Raw genomic sequence first — 18629 nt, forward strand, 5'->3', positions numbered from 1 at the left:
CATAATACCCCTTACCACATAGTGGTGTAGGGTATAAACACAACAGAATGTCATTAAGTGTTCAATTGGAAGTCATGAATTCAAGTTATTGTCAACATTTGTAGCTACTCGATCAACACACCCACAAGTCAAACCGTACTTGAATTTGAACTTCCTCTGGTTTTGTGGAGAGTGCATAGTGAATGAATATAAATAAAAATGGCGAACCGAGGAATGGTTACAATAATTAAAAATCTGTCTCACAAAATTACTCTCAGCTGATATGTTGTTAGGGGAGGGCAAACTAATTGGCATGCATTATAAACAACTTTAGGGTAAATTTTATTATTTTAATAATAATTACTCGGAGATGTTGGTTTGGAATTTAAAGAAATTTTTTACGTTTTTATTTGATTGATTGATTAGTTACACAATAGCACGTTTCCATAGGAGAGTTCAATTGAGCTCTTCTATTGTATAGGAGACCTCGATTCAGTTCCTATATTCTATAAGAGGCCTCAATTGAGTACTACTGTTCTATAGGATAACTTAATTGAGCTCTACTATTTTATAGGCGACCTCAATTAAGAGATACCACAATTGGCCTCTTCTATTCTATAGGACACATAAACTCAGTTCTTATGTTCTATAGCAGACCTTAATTGAGTTCTTCTATTCTATAGGATAACAGAATTGAGCTCTATTATTCTATGCGAGACCTCAACTGAGCTCTATTCTTCTGTAAGATACCTCAAGTGAACTCTACTATTTTATAGGAGATCTCAACTGAGCTGTACTATTTAATAGCAGACCAAAATGGCGTCCTCTATTGTACAGAAGACCTCAGCTAAGCTCCTGTGTTATATAGGAGACTTCAGTTGAGCTCGTCTATTCTGTGAGATACCTCAATTCAGCTTCTCTATCTCTCAATTCAGCTTCTCTATTCTATAGGAGACCTAAATTGAGATTCTCAATTCTATATGAGACCTCAACTGAGGGTTTCCATTCTATAGGAGACCTTAAATGAGCTTCTCTACTTTTCATTAGACCACAATTCAGTTTTTCTTTTGTAAAGGGTAAAGAGATCCACTATTCTAGAGGAGACCACGTTTTAGGTCCTCTATTCTATAGGAGACCTTTTTTCCATAGGAGACCTCCATTGAGGGTTTCAATGCTATTGGAGACCTCCGTTGAAGTTCTCCATTCTATTGAGCTCCTCTATTCTATAGAAGGTGTCATTCTGCATTCTCTATTCTATAGGAAACCTCAATTGAGGTTCTCAATTCTATAGAAAGCTTCAATTGAGCTGCTCTATAGAATAGAAGACTTCAATTGAGCTCTTCTATTATATAGGAGACCTCAATTGAGGTTCTCTATTCTATAGGAGACACCCATTGAAGTTTTCGATTCTACAGGAGACCTTCGTTGAGGTTCTCTATTCTATAGATAACTTCAGTTGAGCTACTCTATTCTATAGAAGACCTCAATTGAGGTCCTTTATTATATAGGAGACCTCCGTTGAGGTTCTCTATTCTATAGAAAACTTCAATTGAGCTACTCTATTCTATAGACTGCTACAATTGAGTTCTTCTGTTCTATAGGAGACCTCAATTGAGGTTCCCTATTATATAGGAGCCCTCGGTTAAGGTTCTCTTCTCTATAGAAAACTTCAATTGAGCTCCTCTATTCCATAGCAGACCTCAATTGAAGTTCTCTATTCTATAGGTGACCACAATTAAGGTCCTTTGTTCCATTGGTTCTCCAATTCCAATTGAGGTTCTCTATTCTATAGGAGACCTCAGGTTAGATCCTCTTTTCATGAGGAGACCTCAGATGTGGCCCTATATTCTATAGGAGACCTCAGTTTAGGTCCTCTTTCCTAGAGGAGACCTCAACCGAGGCTACTACTCTATATGAGAACTTTATTGAGGATATAGGAGACCTCATCTGAGATCCACTATTCTATAGATACCTCTGGTTAGGTCCTCTATTTTGTGGGAGATATCTGTTGAGATCCTCTGTTCTATAGGAGATCTCAATTGAGGTTCTCATTTATATAGTAGACAACCGTAGATGTTATAGGAGACCTCAATCGAGGTCCTCTTTTCTATAGGAAATATCAATTGAGCTCTTCTTTTTTTCTATTGGAGACCTAAGTTCTGCTCTTCTGTGCTCCAGGAGATCTCAATTTATTTTTATATTATAGATGAGACCTCAGTTAATTTTTTATATTCTACGGTATACCTCAATTAAAGTCTTCTATATTATAGGAGGCCCCTATTGAGCTCTTCTATTGTATATGGAACCTCCATTGAGCTCTTCTGTTCTGCACGAGACTTCATTTGAACTTTTCTTTTTTGTGTTTTTTTGCAAATGAATACCAATTTAATACAATCTGAAATAAGTTTTATTAAGGAGCACAGAGGGGAAACATAGGCCTAAAGTTGCTCAAAACTCAAAATATGAAAATCGTTTTTTATAAAAAAAATGTTGATAAACGGCAACCAGACTCTTTTCTACATTTGCTATAACCATCCTCGACTTTGTAAGATTAACCAATCAAATGCAGCAGTCGATTGAACTCAGCCATACTGAAAACAAAAAGTAAATTTTCGAAAACTAAGAAATTAGGTGAACATTAAAAAGACATTATTTTCGCGAAAATTTATATTTTTCAAGATTTATTGTTTTTGTGCAGTCTCCGAACAAGATTAGCATTTAAAATTTTCAGATTGATTTTACATCTTTGCTCTTTAATAATGGTGATACATATCCTCTTTATGAACATTTTTTATGATAATTTTTAAGATTACTAAAATTTCAATAGTGAAAAAGTCTATTTCCCCGTCGTTTCCCGACCATAGTTTCTTCTAATGTTTTATGCGCTTGAGTCTCAAATGTCAGATTCAATCATAAAAAATTGCGCATATTTGCGCCATTCCGAAAAAATCGAATTTTCTTAACTAAAATATGAAATATTTTTATATGGAATTGCAAGGTTTACTCACACTAAATTTTGTTCCGCCTTATAACAGGGGCTCTTATTTATCAGAATAAACCAACACCTATCAAATATGTTTGCATTATTCAGAAACATTCACGGCTTTTCTCATGTGAATTGAGAAAAATTTAATTTAAGTAAGTTTCAAAAAATTAAATTTGGAATGAAATATATGTATATGGAACTATATATACATCTGTACCGATTTGTTTGAAAATTGGCTCAATGTTTTTTTAGGCTAGTTCAGGTTGCATGTGTCAAATTTCAGTGATTTTGGTGCATTTTTATCTCATATCAGATGCGTATATATATGGAAGCTGCATCCAAATCTGAACCGATTTTCATTATTTTCTATAGGATTAATCCTTGTACAGAAGATATGCTTTGTGCAAAATTTTATATCAATCCGATTATACATGAGCTTTCTAGGGCTTTTGATCAACTTTTAACACAAATTTCCCCTCTGTGAGGAGGTTCAAGTGCAAAAGTTCAATTTTATTTTCTTTTGAGGTGGCTTGGAGGGTGGTGTAATGTCCGTTCTTTCCGTTGCCTTCATTAAAACCAATTGAAATGAGATTTCTTGTGCTTAACAGTCGATCATATAGTTTTCGCAAATTAATTTAAATGAAATCGTATGTTTTGTTTTTAAAGAGTCATAACAAAGGCACGTCTTGATGGAGGGATTGAGAAAATTACCAACAAACTCAATGACCACATTACAGCAAGAAAAAAATCAATAAACACATTACAATTACACTCAAATAGTTGTTGTCAAAACATTTTGTGTTATTCCAGACACATAACTTTGATTCTTGTGATAGGATATCGGCATCTGGAACACACATCAATATTGTAGGCGGCTACACTTAAACTGGCTGTTGACATTTCAAGGTTATTGTTATTGCCAAAATTTCTCAACAATATATCAAATGAAATGTTGTTACTAATCCTCTCACGTAGCTGGCTATTCAGGACTGTGACCTTTACGATTCGATTGCCCCCCCACTTGTTATTAATCTTAATACATCATTAGAGTCTTGTTTTTAAAGTTTTTGATTTTCAAAGGAACACTGATGATGGTAAATTTTCCAATACCAGTTGAATACTTGAATGAGAATATTTGTTATTAGATACTATTAGTGTGAAAGAATGGAAGAAACATGTTTCCTATTTTGAGCCTAAAGGAAGCCACTTGTTATGAGAAATCCTGTTGAGTACAGTTTGATAAGGTTTTTATTAGTTATTAATTTTAATTAAAATTACTTTAAGAAAGTATGTAGAATATACGTTATTTTTACAAACAATTAATTAAATTTTAGATTGGCTTACCTTTACTTAGAATTTGTTGAAGTTTTGTATATTACAAACAGGGGTTAATAGTTTAATGTATTGAATTTAAAATTTAAGTGATTTTTGATTAATGTTAATCCGATTTCGATTCGAAACACTGTAAGTAAAAAAGAACACATTGAAAATAATTATTAATAAAGTGAAGAAGAATTTGAATTAGTGTATTATAACATTTAATATCACAGTTCACAATATTTATTGTTAGGAATACCTTGTACAAGTTCAGATAAATATAAAGTTACCATCTGGAGGTGGTGTTCTGATTTGCAACTCGAAACAGGAGATTATCACAGCAAAAAACCATGTAAGACTTCCCCACAAGTAGTACCTTAGGACACGCCGCACAGTGTTATCGTTTCGTTCTTACAGTATACACTTCAGATACGTCGAATCTGAAAGAATTTTGCCGATTTGTGCATTCTTAATGCCGATTTGTGCATTGCCTAGGCAACAAGAAGTGTCGCCAGGCGTCATTTGGCATATTATATTTTTTTGGAAAGTTTGACAGTTTTTAGCCTAAGCGTACTCCGAACAGTTTGACATACGACCATGTGTGTGTTGGGATGTATACAGGAAAAACATGATTTTTTACAACATTTTCTGGCGATGAAAATCGTTGACCACACATTTTTATCTTGATGTGCTGGAATCAGAGGCAGTCATTGGATCCCCAGTCTGGGTCCAGATGGTTTTCTAGTGCCCCGCGTATAGCTAATTAAATATGACATATATATCAGGTAATCTAAAACGATAATCATATGAAAACAAGTAAGCTAAGGCTATAGACGGACGGGGTCGACCATGTGATACCCTACACCACTACCCCTGGAAATTAGTTTTTAGCAAATCAAAATTCCTTTTTGGAACAAATTAACTTATTGTAAGAAATAACTTGGATTCTGCCACCTTATCACATCAAGCTTAAATAATAATATAATAATTGTTCCACAAACATCCCAGAAGGGACAGGGAGTTCACCACGATTCAAATTAGCTCAATGATATGGGACCTGCAGCTTGTCGCCGAGTCCGAACGGCGTGACCTAAGACAGCACCTGTAGGGAAGTTTTACATGGCTAATATACTCATTAAATGTCGCCATAATTACTGAGTACAGTAATGTTGGCGACATTTCCTGAGTATTTCAGCCATGTATTGTTTCAGTAAAGATGGTGTCTTAGGACACGTCGTTCGCACTCGGTGATAAACAGTAGGTCCCTAGTTACTCAATTTATAGTTGGCAAGTTTTTGCTGGCTAAGTAGAATTTAACATTCCCTCGACGTATTAGCAATAATATTGTAGAAGCTTTTATGAACTTAAAATGTGCAGATTATACGGAAGTATTAACCCCCTATTTTTTCCTTTTGTTATTATTTTTTGAGTTGTATAGGGAAGTCGATGTATATAATGAAGAGAAAACATAGCCCGAACATTTTGATTTTATCGTCTTCTAGAAGCTCAAGAGTTCAAATGTTTTATGTGACCTTTTCAATTTTTGCATTGGAACTTCTTCAGAAAAAATGTCTTATAATAGACGTGTATATGTATTTTGGAAATATAACTAATTAAGTGTTGATTAAGATTGTTTGCTTCTTCAAATTTCAAATTTTGGGAATTGCTTATTTACAGTTTTCCAACAGCAAGGATTCCCATTCCGCCACACCTTTATTTAGGGTTTAAAGAATAACCATAATCAAGATGAGAAAAGGTCGAATGTGCAAAACCCATATAAACTACCTGAAACAAATGACAACTATTAATTTTCATGAAATTTAATCTGGGCAATCCCTCAATACAGAATTTTATTTTATATAAGAATGTTTAATAAATTTCATTTTAATCCTTAGGCATGTGTAAGGGTACACACATCCATACACGCATTTCACATTTATCCATTGCTATTCATCACGTTTGTTAAAATAACCCTCGAATAAATCCTAAACAAAGTTAATTTTCCAGTTAATGCAACAGACCGAAATGTCAAAAATAAGATAAGGAGAACCAAAGGAGTTCGAATGATTTCAACAAAAAAGAGAAATCGCATAATACTTTACCACAAAAATAATGGTGGCAAAAATAAAACAGAAATCGAGCCGATGCACAGTGGATCCACTTGTATGGAGAAAGTGGCCAAAAATATTTAGAGTGTAAAAATCAAGCTAATGCGCCGAAGACAGCTTTGTGCTGCTGCGAAGAGTGTTTTAAGAAACCACGAGCGTGACATTCTCTCCCTTACCCCCCTGGAGGGGGTATACGGTAAGAATTGTTCTATGCTGTTAATACAAAATGACATGAACAAAGGTCCCGATTATCTCATGATGCAAAAATAGGCTTGGGAAACAAAACAATCCCCCAAACAACTTAAAATCCAACCTATTTAGCGGATTTAAAAAATCAATCTTTTTGTCTGAAAATTGGTAAAATTTTAAATATAAATCTTATAGCGTTCTTCCTGGAAGGCACATACCGCCAACATAAGACTAATTTGGAAGAAGATTTCTTCATCTTGCCACTGAAGCCAATTATGTTAATGTACGTGATAACTAGACAGCGGAATTTTATGCAACCCTTATTTTTGGTCCGATTTATGTCAAATTTTGGGACTGGGCATATTTTTGGTTTCTGATTACATTGCAGTCGAAACATATGACATATGCAAAATGCATAAATTTTTGAATATGCAAAATTTATTCATTTTGCATATTTTCGTATGCAACAAATATTTCAATAATAGGTACATGAAGGCCTGAACCTAAACCGACAAATGGTAGGTGGAAAATTTTCTACCCCCAACGAAGATTTAATACCAAATTTCCCCCAACGAAGATTTAATACCAAATTTCAGCCATTTCGGAAGGATATTGAGGGCACAACCTTCACAATACCAGAAATCTGGAGGTACCGTTCTATGGTGCTATATGAAGTCGTGGACCTATACCGACAAATTTCAGGTGCAAAGTTTTATATCCACAACGAAGACAAAATGCCAAATTTCAGTCATTTCGGTGGAATATTGAGGCCACAACCTTCAAAATACCGAAAATCGGGTGAGACGTGGACCTTTGCCGATAAATTTCAGGTGGAAAGTTTTATACCTCCAATGAAGACTTAGTACCAAAGTTTAGCCATTTCGGAGGGATATGGAGGGCACAACCTTCAAAATACCAGAAATCCGGAGGTACCGTTCCATGGGGGCTATATGAAAAAAAAAAAATTTCAGGTGGAAAGTTTTATACCCACAGCGAAGACAAATGGCCAAATTTTATTCATTTCGGTGGGATATTGAGGCCTCAACCTTCAAAATACCGAAAATCGGGACATACCATTCTATGGGGGCTATATGAAGACGTGGACCTGTGCCGACAAATTTCAGGTGGATGTTTTATACCCACAACGAAGACTAACTACCAATTTTCAGTCATTTCGGTGGGATTTTGAGGGCACAACCTTCAAAATACCAGAAATCCGGGGGTACCGTTCTATGGGGGCTATATGAAATGGTGGACCTATACCGACAAATTTCAGGTGGAAAGTTTTATACCCACAGCGAACACAAATTGCCAAATTTTAGTCTTTTCGGTGGGATATTGAGGCCACAACCTTCAAAATACCGAAAATCGGGAGGTACCATTCTATGGGGGCTATATGAAGACGTGGACTTGTGCCGACAAATTTCAGGTGAAATGTTTTATACCCCCAACGAAGACTTAATACCAGTTTTCAGTCATTTCGGTGGGATATTGAGGCTACAACTTTCAAAATACCGAATATCGGTAGGTACCGTTCTATGGGGGCTATATAAAGACGTGGACCTATGCGGACAGATTTCAGTTGTAAAGTTGCATACCCCTAACGAAGACTTAATACCAAATTTCAGCCATTTCGGTGGGATATTTAGACCATAAATCCTTGATTATATTTTTGCATATGTTTTGCATATGCTCATTTTATGCAGATATGTACAAATATGTCAAAATATGCACGATATGCAAAATATGCAAAAATTTCTGGGCCTAATTCGATTCATTTTGTAATAAAACGAGTTTCTGTCTAATCAGATTTTTTCTACGACCATCCTAACCATATATGCATTTGCATAGGATTCCGCTGTCTAGTGATAACAGAGTTATACGCTAATATATCCATAGAACCCTTATTCTAGGGCAGCTCTTGTCAGCGGCCCACCGTTTATAGTCTGGCACTAGATGGCAGCTGATTTTAATACTGAATAATCTTAAACCCATGACCTACTTTGGAAATTTATTCACGAGGTGGGCACTGGTGGGCATCATTACTAAAACCTTAGATAAAATTTAAGTATATGGTCGAATTGGCATTACAAAATACGCTAAGAAAATATGCAGCTAACTAGAATTCCACAACACGCTAAAACACTATTTGTTAATGAAAATTAAGCTATTACCGCCCCCTTCAAAATCCACTATAATATTTAGCTATACGTATTAGTATCGCGATATTTTGAATATATTTACTTGCACTTAAAATGTAGGGTGTACTCACAACAAAAAATATTAGTCAAATGTTCCGACTTTTGAAGCTATTCTTAAAAAGATCGCGTTCTAATGAAACAAAAACTAATATAGTTTTAAAAAGGTCCATGTCATAGCTGTCGGAGTTGCCAGATGTTGTACCAAAATGTTGACATTCATTTTTTATTTTTGGCCAATGGGTGGATCCACTGTGCGATGAAAGAAAGAAAAGAAAACAATGTTACAAATGGAAACCGCTCATAGTAATGAAATTCAATTTTAACAACAACGGACAACAATAACAACTTCCAAACGACGTTCAGACTTTTTGGTGGGTTTTATTTTATTTGGCAGAAATTGCAACAAAGCCGAAATTTACATACCCAGTCAACGAAAAAAGAACAAAAAATAAGCGAAATGAAAAACACCATTACCACAAAACAACAGTCATGTTGTTTAACAACAAAGTTACAAAATTATGGAGCAACACTCACTGTGTTGCTTTCATTGTGAGCTCAATATTTTGGGATTTCTCGTGAAAAAAAGCTGTGCAAAATGAAAGAGACGCGTTGAAGCGTTTCAATTTTGTATGTGTTTTCCACTCAGCGTGCTTTTACTCTAGAATGACATTCAACGGCATTCATTCGATGAAATTATTTTTTTTTTGCATTTGTTGGGTGTTTCTTTTTTGGCACACCAGATCCAAGCTTCTACAGGGAATCGGGATGTATAGAAACAGCAACAACAACAAAAAAACAGTTTTCAATACCAAAATTTGTCCAGAGCAGCCACACATGGCTTTAGGAACAAACAACAAATTACATTTTAAGCTAATATCATTAAAAGGTTTTACAAAAGTAAATATTTAAATTCAAATTTTAATCCAGTCGATTTGGGTACATGGATTACATAAAAATTTTCAAGGGGTGTTTTTGAATTGGCAAGAGAGGGCTATAGTCGCACGGGGCCGCACATGTGATACCCTACACCACTAACCCTGGGCACTAGGTTTCCAAAAAAATCCTTTTATATGATTATAACACATTATAGACGTCGTTTCATACATATATATATATCGTCATTACTGGAAGTTTAAGTGTAAGTTTCTTTATTTTACAATGGACAGACGGACCGCTTTTTTACTGTAACATGTATCTTCAAAAAATGTATATTTGCATTGAGAAAAAAATATCAAAATACCCTTAGAAATAGACCAAATCGACCAATGAAAAACCGCCCATTATTTTCAGATATTACATTACTGTTGACCAAAGGTAGCACAAAAACTTCAACACCACGTATACTTTGTAATTTGCATTAATTTAAAAATTTATTAATTAATCAATTTGCAGGAACATATCTCTCAAAAATTATAATACGGACCAAAAATGTAATTTGGAAAAATTTCCCATAAAAGTTATGGCCAATTTCAACAGCTTAACACTATGGTTACGGTTACTTTAAACCCAATTAAAACTGTGGGATCCCTGTATATACTAGGTTGTAATGCTGTTATCTGACAACACGTACATCAACATATTTGGTATCTATGGAAAGGGCGAGAGAGCGTCTTCCAAAAATAGCGCGAAAAATGTCTTTCGGGAATAAAGATACAGTCATTATTCTAAATTTTTTACCCGCTAAATACTATCTGATTATTACGTTGAATTGCAACCCAGCAAAATGTTCGATACCAAAGATGCCATTCAATCATGGGTGAAAGTGATCTGGCATGTCATCTGATTTTTGGATCCAAAGTATGTCATTTTCACCAATGCTTTGGCATGTCATTTTCACCAACCATTTGAAATGACGTTATCATTACGACGAGAGTTTTAGCAACGTTTGTTGTGATTTCGAGTCTCCGACAACGCCAAGCCTATTTTAAATAATTAATCTTATATATTTAGAAAAATGCGTATAAATAAAAACACAAAATTGATCCAATAGAGATCGATGGAATGGGTTCAAATGCTGATGAAAAGATCGGACCTTTCACGACGTCCTTTGCATTGGTTCAAATGCTAATGAAAAGATCGGATCTTTCACGACCTCGTTTGAACCAACGCAAAAGATGCCATGAAAACACGCCATCGCGTGGAACCCCTTCCTTCAAATTTTGCTGGGAAGCTCCGACTCTATCCTAAACTCAAATTTCACTTAAAATTTCGCGTCGATCATACTACAATTACGACCTACAGAGCCGCCACGAAATTGGACAAAAATTTTGTTTTTGATCCATTGCACCCCCTAAATATTTCACGATCACCCCAAAAACTATAGGGGTCTATTCTGTTCTGAACCCGACCTCCATACAAAATTTCGTGAAGATTGGTCAATAATTGCGGCCTGTAGCCTGCGTATAATTTTTAATGGACGGACGCACGGACACACATCTCAAAATCGATTTATCTCGTCGAGATATGAATTTTGGTATAACACATGGGGGTCTACGACGATTATTTCGAGGTGTTACATTAATTTTCCGAAAAAAAACTTATAACACCCTTTCCACATTGTGGCGTAGGGTATTAAAACAAATAAGCAATATTTAATATGGAAATGGAGCACACTGAAAATATTGTTGTAATAATAACGATTTAATCATTATTTATTTTTATTTAAGTAATCTATTTAGATTTTAAAAGAATCAGCCGTATCTCACGTTTAAACATCAACAGCCCACTTTTTTCGGGCATTTTAATTACGGGCTTTCTATCTTCAGAAGGTAAAACATTCTTGTAAAAGAACAAACCCAAGACCAATTTTAGTACCATTTAATACTTTTCGGAGCCTTATAGTATACCATTTCAGCCATCAGCGACCATCTTAACAAATTTCAGAATTAGTACGCATTAAAAAAAAAAAAACTCAATTAACGATAATGTACATGGAATAAAAAAATATTACCATATTTAGTACTTTAACCTTTAAAGAATTACCTTCTTATATCAACCACTTATACCAACCTCGATTCTCATTTCCAGCTCTATCAGTTCCCCCATACCCGATCAAAATACCTTACATATAAATACATAAGTACGAATTTACGAAAGCTCCTCATCAAATTTCAAAAATTCCTGATAACGCCTTTACACAATAACAAATTATACCAAATTCTACCATTTAGTACTTCTCATAGTATCCATTTCCAAAACCATGTTCATATCTTAACCCAACCTATCAACAGTGAATCTAAGAACAAATTTTAGAATTCCACCTCTGTTCCTACACCCGATACAATATTTAGACCGCTTTAGTGCTTTTCGTAAATTAATGGTATTTCTTCAAACAGGTCCATATACCAACGTTACATACCAATACTCACCATAACTCCAAAAAATGCAGATTCCAGCTATGTCCCTACATCTAACAATAAATAGAGTACCATTTAATAATGTTCGTATACATATGGTACGTATTTCGACAATCACATATCTTAACCCTACACTCACATTAATACAAAAAAAAAATAACAGAAATCTTAATTTCAAATTTCTGGATTCCAGCGCTATTCGTTCACCCAAATCCAAATTGTACCAAATTTGGTACTTTTCGTACCCATTAGTACGAATTTCCAAAACCACCTCAAGCCTACAGTCCAACAGTAATCTTAATCCAAAAATTCAGGATTCCATCTCAATCCGTTCACTAAAATCTAAATTGTACCAAATTTAGTACTTTCCGTACCCATAAGTACGAATTTCCACAACTCCCTCAGTTCTACAGTCCAACAGTAATCTTAATTCCAAATATTAGGATTCAAGCTCTACTCGTTCACCCAAATTTAAAATGTACCAAATTTAGTACCATTTAGTGACTTATCAGTGACTCTCATACCAAATTTCAGAATTTGGGTTCTACCGGTTCGCCAAATACAAATGATACCATATTTAGTTCCTTGGAATACTTTTCTTACCGTTCTAGTTCGAATTTCCAAAAACCCAAGACCCAGCTTTATCTTGGACCAAGAGTGACCCTCACCCAAAATTTCAAGATTCTAGCTTTAGCCGTTTATCCTGGGCGTTGATTATTAGTCAGTCAGTGAGTCAGTCAGTCATCATTACCGAACTCTTTTTTAAGTATAAATACGTTTGGCTCAGTGATGAAGAAGATCTCATTTATTTTATTGCCGAATGCGAAAGCACTTCTTATACCACTAAATACTGGCAACATAAATCTATAAATTCTGAAGAAAACTGTTCAATCGCTGCCAGAGCCAAAAAACAAACGGAATAATATATATGAAACAAAACCCCCAAATCCATTTTTTCACATTATCCACATTAGTAGAATCCCCAGAGACCTATGTGGTGGTAATACTGCTTTAAGGCATAGCAATTGAATATTCATATTAATTTCTAAATGCTTACAGATCTATTTGTGTCTAAAAACATTTTTTCCATTTTTCATAAAAAATTGCCGGCCGGCAAACCTATCCTCTGGCTCTCAGCCTTTTGCATTTCCATGGAGGTTAGTTATATGTACGTATTTTATGTTATAACATAAATTTTTTTACAATTATGGAAGCTAAATTGGGGCAACAACGTATTCAACAAAATCACTTGCTAATGGTGGGAAAACGGGAATGAGAGGAGGCTAAGTGAGTGAGTTCACTGCCACCACATCAAGCCAAAGGCCGGGAAATTTAACACAAAATCTCGACGTTGAAAATTTCGAAATTGTCTGTCTTTTTGTTGTTAGCGCGATTGTGTAGTTGCATTTATTTGCGCCAAAAAGGGGTTTATTTCAATTCGAGTAAAGTGTTTTGTAGAGAAGTGATGCCGATACTGATGATGATCCATTGACCAGGACAAAACACGACAGAAAAAGAACAACAGCGACATGGCATTTAACTGTGTGAATGGCAATGATGCCTATGAGTTTTATGTGAACATTTTCCAAAGCTTGACAGAATAAGGGGGTTCGGTTATGGGAGGTGGGTAGGGCATACTTTTAAAATTTCTAAATGATGCCGTTACTGATGCTGAAAATGCTGCTGCTTTTTCTGGTTGATGATGGTGGTGGTGTTAATGCAACCGGTATATTGTGCTATTATCTTAGTTGCTGTTGTTGTTATTTCCTATTCTTCCTATGGCTGAGAACTGTAAAAGCTCTGGAAGGTATTAAGCATTGAAATGCGAAACAAAAAACGCCCGCTTTTGCACAACATTAGACAATGCTGATGACTGACTCCCGCGACCAGCAACAAACAGCATTATGCCATCTATGAACTGGAGGCATTCAGTATTTTGGTTTGATTATTATGATGATTGTGCTATGGCAAGAAGATGGGGGTTAAGTTGGAATATTGAAGAGGGTGGTGGTGGTTCATTCATGGTGATGATGTGAGGCAATTGCGTTTTCTGTGGATGAATAATTGTAATGTTGAGACACAGTGATTTGTTTTACTTTATTTTCTTTACATTCTTTGGTGTTTGGGAAATTCCAAAGTGAATTCAATATCACAATGTGTTGCATAGAGGTGGGGGTTTTCAATTGTCGCATGTACTTGCAACGAATTTGTGACTTGAATGTCAACTGAATACTATTTAACATTATGTCATTTGTGTTGTCAAAGTAGGGCTGATTTTTTATGTACTTCTTTAAGCCCTATATGGAGTACCACCGTAAATATTACTGTGGGAATCAAGGATAGAATAACATTTCTAAGTTATTTTTTCTGAGAGTACCAGTGACAGGAAAGCGCTGCAACAAAAAAAATCACAGTCTTAAATTCGAGATTAAGTTTGGCGCTCATACTACCACTTCTTTCTTCAGTTTGACCGTAATCCAGCGCTACGAGTTCTAAATACTAAGAAAACCTCCCAACAACAAATTGTCATCGTGGTTCCAAATGTAGGAGTTATCGGTCAGGTGTCCAAATTACCGAATTTGAACAAAGCGGATTTCGGTTTACAGAAATGTTATTTCTTATACTTTTCAAAACCCGGCATATTGGTTAAAACTGATATTTGTAAATATTTAACTAACACTTCTCCGAGAACTTTATGCAGATAATCGTGGATTTTTAAACAATATTTCTCCATTAGCTTTTATACAGATAATCATGGATTTTTTAAAGAATATTTCTCCGAGACCTTTTAAACAGATAATAGTGGATTTTTAAAGAATATTTTCCCGGGGAGTTTTTGTACAAATAACACTGTGCCACAAATTGGAACTCAAGGTCTGTGCGGTGGAAAATTCCTTTTGGAGATGAAAGCCCTTAGTGAGTATATTAAGAACCCAAAAGGAAATTTTCCCCATAGGTCAAGTTTCTGAGATATCGCGCGATGATTTTTTTAATTTTCGCCTATGATGCTTGAGAAAATAGCTTTATATCTCTGTTTGCCGATATTGCAGCTTCGTTTTGAGATTACATGTCTTCAGTCAAATCGGATGGCGAATCTTTTTGTAGAACATTTCATTCTTCTAACTCAATTCCTTTCATGTCCTTTTTGTCCTTTCTTTCTTGAACCGTAGTAAAAGTACCACAAGATGAGATTTTACAGCATCCAAATATTCCACAAAAATGTTGCTCAGAGAATTTTAGGTACGGTTCTCATTGACAACTAATCGATATTGTCACGTTTTCATTGTCTTTTTTGACATTTACCCGGTTTTTGTTCAGAAAAAACCTATGCTTTGTTTTTCTGTATATTCGTTATTTGTTATGTATTGGTAGGTAGACATACCCATTGGTTATCGCTTACAAAGACATCTGGGATGTATCTGAAATATTTACCATATATAGCTCCCGATATGCTGAACACGTTAACGACAAATTTTCTTGGAAAATACATCCGGTTATCTAATATTTTGAACCGGATATAGCAATATAAAACCCGGATTTTGTACCGGTTTTAAGTAACCGGTTTTAAGTAACCGATGAAGTTAATATTATGAACCCGGAAGAACAGTTATGCCATAGGTCAAACTTTAAGAGCACGACAATTAACCCGTAACATAAATTCCGTTTCGCTATAACTCAGGCATAACTGTTCTTCCGGGTTCATAATATTAACTTCATCGACTTTCATCGGCAAAAAGAATATTTCACCCACCAAGCTTTTATCTTCATATTTACGCGCAGTGATATTTTTCTTTAAAAACGGTTCAAGAATACGGGTTTTTTGTTTTAGCACCGAACTCAGGTAAGATGCTGTCAAAAAATTTATTTTCCCTGATTGGCAATTTTATTAGCTTTCTAATGGTATACATATAAGCCTAATCGGTTACTTAAAACCGGTACAAAATCCGGGTTTTATATTGTTATATCCGGTTCAAAATATTAGATAACCGGATGTATTTTCCAAGAAAATTTGTCGTTAACGTGTTCAGCATATCGGGAGCTATATATGGTAAATATTTCAGATACATCCCAGATGTCTTTGTAAGCGATAACCAATGGGTATGTCTACCTACCAATACCTAACAAATAACGAATATACAGAAAAACAAAGCATAGGTTTTTTCTGAACAAAAACCGGGTAAATGTCAAAAAAGACAATGAGAACGTGACAATATCGATTAGTTGTCAATGAGAACCGTACCTAAAATTCTCTGAGCAACATTTTTGTGGAATATTTGGATGCTGTAAAATTTCATCTTGTGGTAATTTTACTACGGTTCAAGAAAGAAAGGACGAAAAGAACATGAAAGGAATTGAGTTAGAAGAATGAAATGTTCTACAAAAAGATTCGCCATTCGATTTAACTGCAGACATGTAATCTCAAAACGAAGCTACAATATCGGCAAACAGAGATATAAAGCTTTTTTTACAAGCATCATAGGCGAAAATTCAAAAAATTCATCGCGCGATATCTCAGAAACTTGACCTATGGGGAAAATTTCCTTTTGGGGTTCTTAATATACTCACTAAGGGCTTTCATCTCCAAAAGGAATTTTCCACCGCACAGAAACCTTGTTGCACAGTGTAATCGTGCATTTTTTAAAGTATGTTTTTCTCCTAAAGCTTTTATACAGATAATCGTGGATTTGTTAAAGAACATTTTTCTCCGAGGGATTTTGTACAGTTAATCGTGGATTTTTAAAGAATACTTCTCCGGGAGCTTTTATACAGTTAATCGTGGATTTTTAAAGAATACTTCTCCGGGAGCGTTTATACAGTTAATCGTGGATTTTTTAAAGAATATTTCTCCGAGAGCTTTTATACAGTTAATCGTGGATTTTTAAAGAATACTTATCCGGGAGATTTTATAAAGTTAATCGTGGATTTCTAAAGAATATTTCTCCGAGAGCTTTTATAGAGTTAATCGTGGATTTTTAAATAATATCTGGCTAAGAGTTTTATACAGATAATCGGGGATTTTTTTAAAGAATATTTCTCCCTGAGCTTTTATACAAATAGTCGTGCGTTTTTTAAAGAATATTTCTCCGAGAGCTTTTAAACAGATAATCGCGGATTTTTAAGAATATTCCTCCGAGAGCTTTTATACAGATAATCGATGATATTTTAAAGAATAATTCTTCCTGAGCTTTTATGCAGATGATCGTGGATTTTTTAAAGAATTTTTCTCCCTGATCGTGGATTTTTTAAAGAATATTTCTCCCTAATCGTGGATTTTTTAAAGAATATTTCTCCCTGATCGTGGATTTTTTAAAGAATATTTCTCCCTGATCGTGGATTTTTTAAAGAATATTTCTCCCTGATCGTGGATTTTTTAAAGAATATTTCTCCCTTATCGTGGATTTTTTAAAGAATATTTCTCCCTGATCGTGGATTTTTTAAAGAATATTTCTCCCTGATCGTGGATTTTTTAAAGAATTTTTCTCCCTGATCGTGGATTTTTTAAAGAATATTTCTCCCTGATCGTGGATTTTTTAAAGAATATTTCTCCCTGATCGTGGATTTTTTAAAGAATATTTCTCCCTGATCGTGGATTTTTTAAAGAATATTTCTCCCTGATCGTGGATTTTTTAAAGAATATTTCTCCCTTATCGTGGATTTTTTAAAGAATATTTCTCCCTGATCGTGGATTTTTTAAAGAATATTTCTCCCTGATCGTGGATTTTTTAAAGAATTTTTCTCCCTGATCGTGGATTTTTTAAAGAATATTTCTCCCTGATCGTGGATTTTTTAAAGAATATTTCTCCCTGATCGTGGATTTTTTAAAGAATATTTCTCCCTGATCGTGGATTTTTTAAAGAATATTTCTCCCTGATCGTGGATTTTTTAAAGAATATTTCTCCCTGATCGTGGATTTTTTAAAGAATATTTCTCCCTGATCGTGGATTTTTTAAAGAATATTTCTCCCTGATCGTGGATTTTTTAAAGAATATTTCTCCCTGATCGTGGATTTTTTAAAGAATATTTCTCCCTGATCGTGGATTTTTTAAAGAATTTTTCTCCCTGATCGTGGATTTTTTAAAGAATTTTTCTCCCTGATCGTGGATTTTTTAAAGAATTTTTCTCCCTGATCGTGGATTTTTTAAAGAATATTTCTCCCTGATCGTGGATTTTTTAAAGAATATTTCCCCCTGATCGTGGATTTTTTAAAGAATATTTCTCCCTGATCGTGGATTTTTTAAAGAATATTTCTCCCTGATCGTGGATTTTTTAAAGAATATTTCTCCCTGATCGTGGATTTTTTAAAGAATATTTCTCCCTGATCGTGGATTTTTTAAAGAATATTTCTCCCTGATCGTGGATTTTTTAAAGAATATTTCTCCCTGATCGTGGATTTTTTAAAGAATATTTCCCCCTGAACGTGGATTTTTTAAAGAATATTTCTCCCTGATCGTGGATTTTTTAAAGAATATTTCTCCCTGATCGTGGATTTTTT

At 34.7% G+C, this 18629-nt stretch overlaps 1 long non-coding RNA gene across 1 annotated transcript in view; it reads right to left on the reverse strand.

The window, feature by feature from the left end:
- Positions 1-18629, reverse strand: part of LOC141389715 (uncharacterized) — a 100937-nt gene that overhangs the window by 45857 nt on the left and 36451 nt on the right. The window contains exon 2 of the long non-coding RNA XR_012409147.1: positions 4310-4427. This is a non-coding gene — a long non-coding RNA (uncharacterized lncRNA). The remainder of the gene's footprint in view (positions 1-4309; positions 4428-18629) is intronic.

This window comes from Musca autumnalis, unplaced genomic scaffold, assembly GCF_047663935.1.
Source record: "Musca autumnalis isolate F117 unplaced genomic scaffold, ASM4766393v1 scaffold_1, whole genome shotgun sequence".
Classification (NCBI taxonomy): domain Eukaryota; kingdom Metazoa; phylum Arthropoda; class Insecta; order Diptera; family Muscidae; genus Musca; species Musca autumnalis.